The sequence below is a fragment of the Oncorhynchus gorbuscha genome, linkage group LG03 (genome assembly GCF_021184085.1).
Source record: "Oncorhynchus gorbuscha isolate QuinsamMale2020 ecotype Even-year linkage group LG03, OgorEven_v1.0, whole genome shotgun sequence".
NCBI classification, from domain to species: Eukaryota; Metazoa; Chordata; class Actinopteri; order Salmoniformes; family Salmonidae; genus Oncorhynchus; species Oncorhynchus gorbuscha.
Window position 1 is genome coordinate 77497598 of NC_060175.1, and position 11397 is coordinate 77508994.

At 45.5% G+C, this 11397-nt stretch overlaps 1 pseudogene; it reads left to right on the forward strand.

The window, feature by feature from the left end:
- The first annotated feature begins 146 nt into the window (after positions 1-146).
- LOC124017620 lies at positions 147-9837 on the forward strand (annotated as a pseudogene).
- Positions 9838-11397: the final 1560 nt, after the last annotated feature.

An 11397-nucleotide genomic window follows, 5' to 3' on the forward strand; every position in this document is an offset into this window, starting at 1 on the left:
ATACGATGGTCACTCTGAAAGAACTCCTGAGTTCTTCTGTTGAGATGGGAGAACCTTCCAGAAGGACAACCAGCTCTGCAACACTCCACCAATCAGGCTTTTATGGTAGAGTGGCCAGACAGATGCCACTCTTCAGTAAAAGGCACATGACAGCCCTCTTGGAGTTTGGAGTCCCTACGGTGATGCGCGGTGGCACCATCCCTACGGTGATGCGCGGTGGCACCATCCCTACGGTGAAACGCGGTGGAACCATCCCTTCAGTGAAGCGTGGTGGCAGCATCATCCCGTGGGGCTATTTTTCAGCGGCAGGGAGTGGGAGACTAGTCAGGATCGAGGGAAAGATGAACAGAGCAAAGTACAAAGGGATCCTTGATGAATTCCTGCTCCAGAGCACTCAGGACCTTCCAACAGGACAATGACCATACGCACACAGCCAAGACAATGCAGGAGTGGCTTCGGGACAAGTCTCTGAATTTCCTTGAGTGGCCCAGCCAGAGCCTGGAATTTAACCTGATCGAACATCTCTGGAGAGACCTGAAAATAGCTGCTTGAGAGGATCTGCAAAGAAAAATGAGAGAAACTCCCCAACCTTGTAGCGTCATACCCAAGAAGACTCGAGGCTGTAACCGCAGCCAAAGGTGCTTCAGCAAAGTACTGAGTAAAGGGTCTGGATACTTATGTACATGTGATATTTCAGTTTTCAAACCTGTTTTTACTTTCATTATGGGGTATTGTATGTAAATGTAATACATTTTAGAATAAGGATGTAACGTAACAATGTGGAAAAAGTCAAGGGATCTGAATACTGAATGCACTATGTTTTAATTGAAATGTACGGCTTGCATCTTATCCGCTCATTCTTCCCTCGTCACAGTTTGTACATCTCAATTGTTTATATTGCTTATATAATCATTTTAGGCAGTGTTGGAATTATTTAATTGTTTTGCTTACTTTGTGTATTATAATTCGCTCATGTGCTTTTCTCCTCGAGGAGCGAATACTATATGTTGTTGGGCCTGTAACCATGTTCGCCAGTGACAGTCTCTTCCCATTCAACAAAGTTCAGTAATGACCCAAGTAATTACAGTTGACATTGCTAGGGTTGTTTTTATTTGCGCAGTGCGTTGGTATATTGTCTATAAAAGTGGGTCAACGTGATTGTATTTTCCTTCCTTTTAAGGCCTAATAAAATACTTAATTGTAGTCTTCAATGTTTTTGTATGGTTCAGAAGTCCAAACTCATGGTGGCATTCGCCATTGAAGGAGAATTGCGGTTCTTATCAACTTGCACAAATTCACATAAAGGAACTTAAACGTTAGCTTTTTTACATGGCACATATTGCACTTTTACTTTCTTCTCCAACACTTTGTTTTTGCATTATTTAAACCAAATTGAACATGTTTCATTATTTGAGGCTACACAGATTTTATTGATGTATTATATTAAGTTAAATAAGTGTTCATTCAGTATTGTTATTGTCATTCTTACAAATATATATAAAAATCGGCCGATTTAATCAGTATCAGCTTTTTTTGGTCCTCCAATAATCGGTCGACCTCTAGTTTTGGGCGGTAAATCTCGGTAACCAGGTTCCCGCCATTCAACCCTAACGCACGTCATGCTCTAGTCATTTTAGGCATGGAAATGTATTACTGACACAGGCCGAGTGTCTGCAGATTATCGCTCCTCCCTTGTAGTTGATTGATGAATTAACGTCACTAATTTGTACGGATCTTGCCTCACCTGGTTGTCTAGGTCTTATTTGAAAGGAAAAACCAAAAACCCGCAGACACTAGGCCCTCCATGGATTACAGTAGAAAAGACTGTTCATCGTTTTAGTAATAAGGTTCAGTGTGGGACAGTGTATATATAATCTGCAGAGTCACAGAATCCAGACATTATTCAATAATAGTCTAAAATGGATTTAAGTCAACTAAATGTATTGAACTTAGTTTATCATGAGACACAAACTAAACACAAGCTTAACTTTCTGAACATTCGAGACGTGTAGTCCACTTATCATTCCAATCTCCTTTGCATTAGCGTAGCCTCTTCTGTAGCCTGTCAACTATGTGTCTGTTTATCCCTGTTCTCTCCTCTCTGCACAGACCATACAAACGCTCCACACCGCGTGGCCGCGGCCACCCTACTCTGGTGGTCCCAGCGCGCACGACCCACGTGGAGTTCCAGGTCTCCGGTAGCCTCTGGAACTGCCAATCTGCGGTCAACAAGGCAGAGTTCATCTCAGCCTATGCCTCCCTCCAGTCCCTCGACTTCTTGGCACTGACGGAAACATGGATCACCACAGACAACACTGCTACTCCTACTGCTCTCTCTTCGTCCGCCCACGTGTTCTCGCACACCCCGAGAGCGTCTGGTCAGCGGGTTGGTGGCACCGGGATCCTCATCTCTCCCAAGTGGTCATTCTCTCTTTCTCCCCTTACCCATCTGTCTATCGCCTCCTTTGAATTCCATGCTGTCACAGTTACTAGCCCTTTCAAGCTTAACATCCTTATCATTTATCGCCCTCCAGGTTCCCTCGGAGAGTTCATCAATGAGCTTGATGCCTTGATAAGCTCCTTTCCTGAGGACGGCTCACCTCTCACAGTTCTGGGCGACTTTAACCTCCCCACGTCTACCTTTGACTCTTTCCTCTCTGCCTCCTTCTTTCCACTCCTCTCCTCTTTTGACCTCACCCTCTCACCTTCCCCCTACTCACAAGGCAGGCAATACGCTCGACCTCATCTTTACTAGATGCTGTTCTTCCACTAACCTCATTGCAACTCCCCTCCAAGTCTCCGACCACTGCCTTGTATCCTTTTCCCTCTCGCTCTCATCCAACACCTCCCACACTGCCCCTACTCGGATGGTATCGCGCCGTCCCAACCTTCGCTCTCTCTCCCCCGCTACTCTCTCCTCTTCCATCCTATCATCTCTTCCCTCCGCTCAAACCTTCTCCCACCTATCTCCTGATTCTGCCTTCTTAACTCTCCTCTCCTCTCTCTCTGCATCCCTTGACTCTCTATGTCCCCTATCCTCCAGGCCGGCTCGGTCCTCCCCTCCCGCTCCGTCGCTCGATGACACATTGCGAGCTCACAGAACAGGGCTCCGGGCAGCCGAGCGGAAATGGAGGAAAACTCGCCTCCCTGCGGACCTGGCATCCTTTCACTCCCTCCTCTCTACATTTTCCTCCTCTGTCTGCTGCTAAAGCCACTTTCTACCACGCTAAATTCCAAGCATCTGCCTCTAACCCTAGGAAGCTCTTTGCCACCTTCTCCTCCCTCCTGAATCCTCCTCCCCCTCCCCCCTCCTCCCTCTCTGCAGATGACTTCGTCAACCATTTTGAAAAGAAGGTCGACGACATCCGATCCTCGTTTGCTAAGTCAAACGACACCGCTGGTTCTGCTCACACTGCCCTACCCTGTGCTCTGACCTCTTTCTCCCCTCTCTCTCCAGATGAAATCTCGCGTCTTGTGACGGCCGGCCACCCAACAACCTGCCCGCTTGACCCTATCCCCTCCTCTCTTCTCCAGACCATTTCCGGAGACCTTCTCCCTTACCTCACCTCGCTCATCAACTCATCCCTGACCGCTGGCTACGTCCCTTCCGTCTTCAAGAGAGCGAGAGTTGCACCCCTTCTGAAAAAACCTACACTCGATCCCTCCGATGTCAAAAATTACAGACCAGTATCCCTTCTTTCTTTTCTCTCCAAAACTCTTGAACGTGCCGTCCTTGGCCAGCTCTCCCGCTATCTCTCTCTGAATGACCTTCTTGATCCAAATCAGTCAGGTTTCAAGACTAGTCATTCAACTGAGACTGCTCTCCTCTGTATCACGGAGGCGCTCCGCACCGCTAAAGCTAACTCTCTCTCCTCTGCTCTCATCCTTCTAGATCTATCGGCTGCCTTCGATACTGTGAACCATCAGATCCTCCTCTCCACCCTCTCCGAGTTGGGCATCTCCGGCGCGGCCCACGCTTGGATTGCGTCCTACCTGACAGGTCGCTCCTACCAGGTGGCGTGGCGAGAATCTGTCTCCTCACCACGCGCTCTCACCACTGGTGTCCCCCAGGGCTCTGTTCTTGGCCCTCTCCTATTCTCGCTATACACCAAGTCACTTGGCTCTGTCATAACCTCACATGGTCTCTCTTATCATTGCTATGCAGACGACACACAATTAATCTTCTCCTTTCCCCCTTCTGATGACCAGGTGGCAAATCGCATCTCTGCATGTCTGGCAGACATATCAGTGTGGATGACGGATCACCACCTCAAGCTGAACCTCGGCAAGACGGAGCTGCTCTTCCTCCCGGGGAAGGACTGCCCGTTCCATGATCTCGCCATCACGGTTGACAACTCCATTGTGTCCTCCTCCCAGAGCGCCAAGAACCTTGGCGTGATCCTGGACAACACCCTGTCGTTCTCAACCAACATCAAGGCGGTGGCCCGTTCCTGTAGGTTCATGCTCTACAACATCCGCAGAGTACGACCCTGCCTCACACAGGAAGCGGCGCAGGTCCTAATCCAGGCACTTGTCATCTCCCGTCTGGATTACTGCACCTCGCTGTTGGCTGGGCTCCCTGCCTGTGCCATTAAACCCCTTCAACTCATCCAGAACGCCGCAGCCCGTCTGGTGTTCAACCTTCCCAAGTTCTCTCACGTCACCCCGCTCCTCCGTTCTCTCCACTGGCTTTCAGTTGAAGCTCGCATCCGCTACAAGACCATGGTGCTTGCCTACGGAGCTGTGAGGGGAACGGCACCTCAGTACCTCCAGGCTCTGATCAGGCCCTACACCCAAACAAGGGCACTGCGTTCATCCACCTCTGGCCTGCTCGCCTCCCTACCACTGAGGAAGTACAGCTCCCGCTCAGCCCAGTCAAAACTGTTCGCTGCCCTGGCCCCCCAATGGTGGAACAAACTCCCTCACGACGCCAGGACAGCGGAGTCAATCACCACCTTCCGGAGACACCTGAAACCCCACCTCTTTAAGGAATACCTAGGATAGGATAAGTAATCCCTCTCACCCCCCTTAAGTTTTAGATGCACTATTGTAAAGTGACTGTTCCACTGGATGTCATAAGGTGAATGCACCAATTTGTAAGTCGCTCTGGATAAGAGCGTCTGCTAAATGACTTAAATGTAAATGTAAATGTTATTTGTATTTTCCTGCAACTTTCTGAAACGGTGAAGGAATGCCCCTGTGTGTGGTGCACGTGTATGTCTACACTTTGTGTAGCTGTTAGCGATGATGCTAATGATAACCTTTAACATTTAAATGTTAACTACAAAGTAACCTTTGCCTACCTGGTATATCATAATTATTTGCATCAATCCAATGGCCAATTGATTTCCAAACTCTGAAATCACATGACTGCTACAGAAACATTTCTAACCAAACAGTCTCTTGCTGGTGGCACTTACATTAAAGGGTAACTACTTCCAAAAATATAATTGTATTATATTTTTCCCAGACCTTTCAGTGGTCTCTGGAATTCTTGTTGACTTAAAATATCCCTTTTATTCATTTATTTTAATTAAAAAGGTGTGATTTAAAGACCAAACAACTTAACAACCTGTTTGACAAGCTGATCTGGAGAAAAAGCAAACATCTTCCCATGTCCTCCATGTCCAGAAGCAAAACTGTGACTGCAGCCCGGTAAGAACACCCCTCCGCTCTGGGACTGGGTCAACCTTAGGCCAGGGTTAAGAGCAGGGTTAGCGCTGACTTTTCGGTGTTAGCCCCAGAAACTCGGTACCAAAATAGCCGATGTGAAAAGCATCACTTTCACTTAATTTCAATATGCTTGTGATGCCTGTAATGCGTTCTGCACGTTAATTCAATTCATAATATTGAATCCTTCCATCTGAGGATAAAAAAAGAAAATACTTTAGTCCATGCAATAACATTGGTTGCTATGCAGACTGGCTAATGTTTTTTCACTTGGCCAACTAAAGGTACAAACTCTACAGCTGGAACGGCAGCAAATGCTCAATATTTTTCCCCCTTGTTTTCATTGCTTTTCTATTGACATTTTAATTGCATATATCCATGATGATAATATTGTTACATGATTTCACCTGGATCAGCATTCACAGTATTCTCTGGACAGCGATGAGATCGAATTTTATTTTATTTTTTTTAAATTCCGACGTCGGCCAGGCAGACAAGCATGGTTTATACAAACCATAACTGTTGGAATTCAAATGCTAGGCCAGAATCAAGAGGAAATAAATGTTATTTTTGTTCTGAGAAATGAAGGCTATTCCATGTGAAAACTTGCCAAGAAACTGAAGATCTCGTACAATGCTGTGTTCTACTCCCTTCACAGAACAGCACAAACTGGCTCTAACCAGAATAGAAAGAGTGGGAGGCCCGGGTGCACAACTGAGCGGGAGGACAAATACATTAGAGTGTAGTTTGAGAAACAGACGCCTCACAAGTCCTCAACTGGTAGCTTCATTAAATAGTACCCGCAAAACACCAGTCTCAACGTCAACAGTGAAGAGACGATTCCGGCATGCTGGCCTTTTCTTTCAAAAACAAGGACATTTCTAAGTGACCCCAAACTTTTGAACGGTAGTGCATGTCAAACAAAAAAACAATGATTGCAAAGTTAAACAGACCATACAACTCAATGCGCAATGACTACTTTTAACAATTTCCACAGAAAATGTTAAAACACTTGAACAGTGCAGATGCAAATGACCCATCTGCACTGGAACTGCCCTCAGCCAAAACCTTATCCCTTCCCATGGACAACCTTCAAGTCCTGTTACATGTTTGGTTTCAGCCAAAACCTTATCCCTTCCCATGGACAACCTTCAAGTTCTGTTACATGTTTGGTTTCAGCCAAAACCTTATCCCTTCCCATGGACAACCTTCAAGTCCTGTTACATGTTTGGTTTCAGCTAAAACCTTATCCCTTCCCATGGACAACCTTCAAGTCGTGTTACATGTTTGGTTTCAGCTAAAACCTTATCCCTTCCCATGGACAACCTTCAAGTCCTGTTACATGTTTGGTTTCAGCCAAAACCTTATCCCTTCCCATGGACAACCTTCAAGTCCTGTTACATGTTTGGTTTCAGCTAAAACCTTATCCCTTCCCATGGACAACCTTCAAGTCCTGTTACATGTTTGGTTTCAGCTAAAACCTTATCCCTTCCCATGGACAACCTTCAAGTTCTGTTACATGTTTGGTTTCAGCCAAAACCTTATCCCTTCCCATGGACAACCTTCAAGTCCTGTTACATGTTTGGTTTCAGCCAAAACCTTATCCCTTCCCATGGACAACCTTCAAGTTCTGTTACATGTTTGGTTTCAGCTAAAACCTTATCCCTTCCCATGGACAACCTTCAAGTCCTGTTACATGTTTGGTTTCAGCCAAAACCTTATCCCTTCCCATGGACAACCTTCAAGTTCTGTTACATGTTTGGTTTCAGCTAAAACCTTATCCCTTCCCATGGACAACCTTCAAGTCCTGTTACATGTTTGGTTTTATTTCTGCTTCCTGTGTTAGTTCCAGACATTTATGACCCAGATCAACAGCTCTCTGGTGGACTCCAACATGCTGCTGCGCTGAATCATCCTGTCCCTGGATCGCTTTGTGAGCGGTAGGTCCATAGAAATAGGCTGAGGCCTTCTGGTTAACACACGTTTGTGGCTGCTTTGTTGGTGGCTTTATGGTAGTAAAATATGGCTGCTCTTGGTCATTTCTACTCTCGGTAGTCTTAGTTACCCTCCTCTGACTCCTCCATGTTTCTCTCCCATCCCCCTCTGTGCTGTAGTTGGGGAGGTGCAGTCTGCTGTCCTACATGGCCCGCGTGGAGAACAGACAGGCCTTCCTCTTCAGGCTCGTCAACGTCATCAATGTGCAGATACTTACTCAGGCAAAAGGAGATCCTCTGCTCTGTTGACCGTTTCACTGTAATACTGATGGCATCCTGCTAGCTAATATAGACTTTAAATTCCTGTACTTGTTTCTCATATTCAGACATGTATACTTGTCTTCGTGTGCATAATTGGCTAACTGTGATCCTGCCTGTTTGATGGTGGCTGAACCTAATGTTAGGAGAATGTGAGCTGTCTGAACACCAGCCTGGTGGTGTTGATGCTGGCCAGGAGGCGGGACAAACTGGCCTTCTGTCTCAACGCCCTGAGGGAGGAGGAGTACGCTGGGAAATACCCCGGCCGCCTGCTCAACAACTTACACAACCTGCTGTGCTTCTGGCAGTGCCACTACCTCAACAAGGACAAGGACAGCACCTGTCTGGAGAACGTGAGTGTCCTCGACAATGCACACACACACACCCCGCTCTTACTTTTAATGCTGTCTACTCTGTATTGCTTACTATTTTGGTACTTCTGTATTGGGTCACCTGTACATTGGACCATTCTCCATCCTATTTGGTGTTCAAGGGAACCTATGTCACTGTTGTATCTCTCCTATTCTCTATCAGAGTTCCTGTATATCATGTACCTACTGGAAGGAGACTGTGTCGGTTCTGTTGGACTCAGACCTGACTTCACTATGTGCCAATAGCCTGCTACATCCAGGCCTACATGGATCTGGTCAAAGACTTTCTGGAAGTTTAATGCTTCTGGATGGATTGATAGAGAAGAGAGGAGAGTCCATTTCTACATTCAGCTACAAACTGAACAGATCTGAGCTCTCACTCCTCCACATCCTTAGGTCTACAGAATGACCGTGTGCATCGTTTTGGGCTTGTGTGTGTGTTAGGTGTAGGAGTGGATACTGGTGTTGTGTGTGTGTGGAGCCGTGTTGGGGTGTATAACATGCCGGAATTGGAGTTTCCATGTAGCTGTGGAGGAGAAACAGTCAGCCAATCGGCAGCCCCAGAGGACTGAGGTTCCTTCAGCCTTTCACTAATAGTATGGATAGGATCTCTCCTACCCTCTGGTTAAAAAAACAAACCCCACACCCACTTCATAGTGTCGCCAAAATGTACATGGTGATTACATTTGCAGATTGTACATAGTAGTTACAACTGGTACACCGTTTTGTGGCACAATTTCAGAGATTCGCAAATTGTCTAGTGTCATAGTTCTACAGTAAGGAAAAGTTATAACAATCCATTTGAGTTTGTATGCCAATGTAATGCATGTAATTACATTTTGATGTTCAGTCACACAAACATGATGTGTAAGTACACCGACTGAAAGAAATACATTACCATACCAGTATGTTAATGTTTTAGGGACAGTGAGGCCTAGATTCAATCAGATCAAGTGTTAACCGGTGATGGCTGATGTTTCTTTGGGAGGTGTAACTGTGTTGAAGCTGTCACATTGCTGCTCTTGTGATCCTTACCACAACGTCCCACTCGCTTTAATGTTCAGAACAAGAACGTGTAGGCTATATAGAAATAACGACGCTCACATTGAAAATCATTCACCAAAATGAGGATGTCTATCTGCTTAATGGAGGTGTAGATTACATTCCAGTGCTCAAACTTAAACAAGGCTGTGTGGGACTCCGTGCAGCCAATGGCAATGTCCGCTTTATCTTAATGCGACTCCGTGCAGCCAATGGCAATGTCCGCTTTATCTTAATGCGACTCCGTGCAGCCAATGGCAATGTCCGCTTTAGGTATAATGTCTGGTAAGTCAGTTAGACAGTGAAGCTATCTGTCAATTAGGGGCCACAGTGCTCTCCAAGGGGAAAGCCACAGTGCTCTCCAAGAGGAAGGCACTGTCAACTAGTGGCCACAGTGCTCTCCAAGAGGAAGGTACTGTCAACTAGTGGCCACAGTGCTCTCCAAGAGGAAGGTACTGTCAACTAGTGGCCACAGTGCTCTCCAAGAGGAAGGCACTGTCTGTCTGTCAACTAGTGGCCACAGTGCTCTCCAAGAGGAAGGCACTGTCTGTCTGTCAACTAGTGGCCACAGTGCTCTCCAAGAGGAAGGCACTGTCTGACTGTCAATTAGGGGCCACAGTGCTCTCTAAGGGGAAGGCCACAGTGCTCTCCAAGAGGAAGGCACTGTCTGATTGTCAACTAGTGGCCACAGTGCTCTCTAAGGGGAAGACATTGTCTGTTTGGGCTTTTGTCTTTGTGAGTGTGTTGTGCTGGATTTGACTTCATTGTAGAAAGGAAAATGTTGTGATGATTTCAGCTTGACACGACATCTGCAGCGATCACGATCTCGATGAATATCATCTGGGATATTACTCCAATCAAATGTGAATAAAAACTACAGGTTACAAATTCAAGAACGAGAATTTCAACACCACAATACATTTGTACATTTAATCAAAACAAATGCAATTGTCATTTAACATTCTCAACGTTAGACTCCTACACCACCAGGGAATCAAGACACAGGGAGTTCTAGCAGGTTATTAAATTAGGATTGACCTAATTCGGTGGAGACCCGAGGAACCTCGAGTTAACCAATCCTGTGAACGCAGTAGGTATCTTGTGTTTTTATACTTCAACAAAGAAGTTCGGTAAGACAGAAGCTTGTGTAGTAGAGTTTTGTAAACACGAAGGGAATAGTGAATTGATCTACGGGACTTTAATGAGGACCAGCCAACCGTTTGATACAGGATTAAAACTGTTACCTGGATTAAAACTGTGTTATACTGCGCATTAAAACTGTTACCTGTTATGAAGCGAAAGGCATTCTGGTAAATGGTGTCACCATTGTCAAAAACTGGCAGGAAAGTTGACTGCACTATCTGCTTCCTGCTGTTTAGGAAGATGCTAGATCTATCTCTGAAAAAGAAGCCAACTATAAATCTGAGCTTTTTAACTAGCTCATCAGTATTTAAACCTTTAATCCTTGTCAATCCAAATGCCCCGATATTTATAGGCGGGAACCCAATCGATTCGAGAACCATACAATTAATAAATATGGAGGACATCTGAAACATTCTTGTGAGAACTAGAGAACAGCATATATTTAGTCTTGCCCACATTAAGTACAATTTTTAAACCAACCAGGGCTTTCTGTAAGTTAACAAAATCAGATTTGAGCTCTAACAACATCTGGTCTACAGTTAGGGCAATGGCATAAATAACAGTATTGTCTGCACATAGATGAAAATGACAAGTTTTAACATATAGACCAATATTATTTATATGAATGTTAAAGAGAAACGGTCCCAGTGCTGACCCCTGTGGTACACCTTTCATAATATCCAGGAAACTAGACTCAACACCATCGAACCGGTCCCAGTACCGAACCCTGTGGTACACCTTTCGTAATATCCGGGAAACTAGACTTAACACCATCAAGAAATCGCACATTGTATTCTGTTAGATAATTCTCAAACCACTTATAAGAAGCCTGATCTAGGCCTATTTCAGTCAACTTTTGAATTAGAACTTAATGCTCGACAGTGTCAAAGGCCTTGGAAAGGTCTTTGCAGCACAATGAT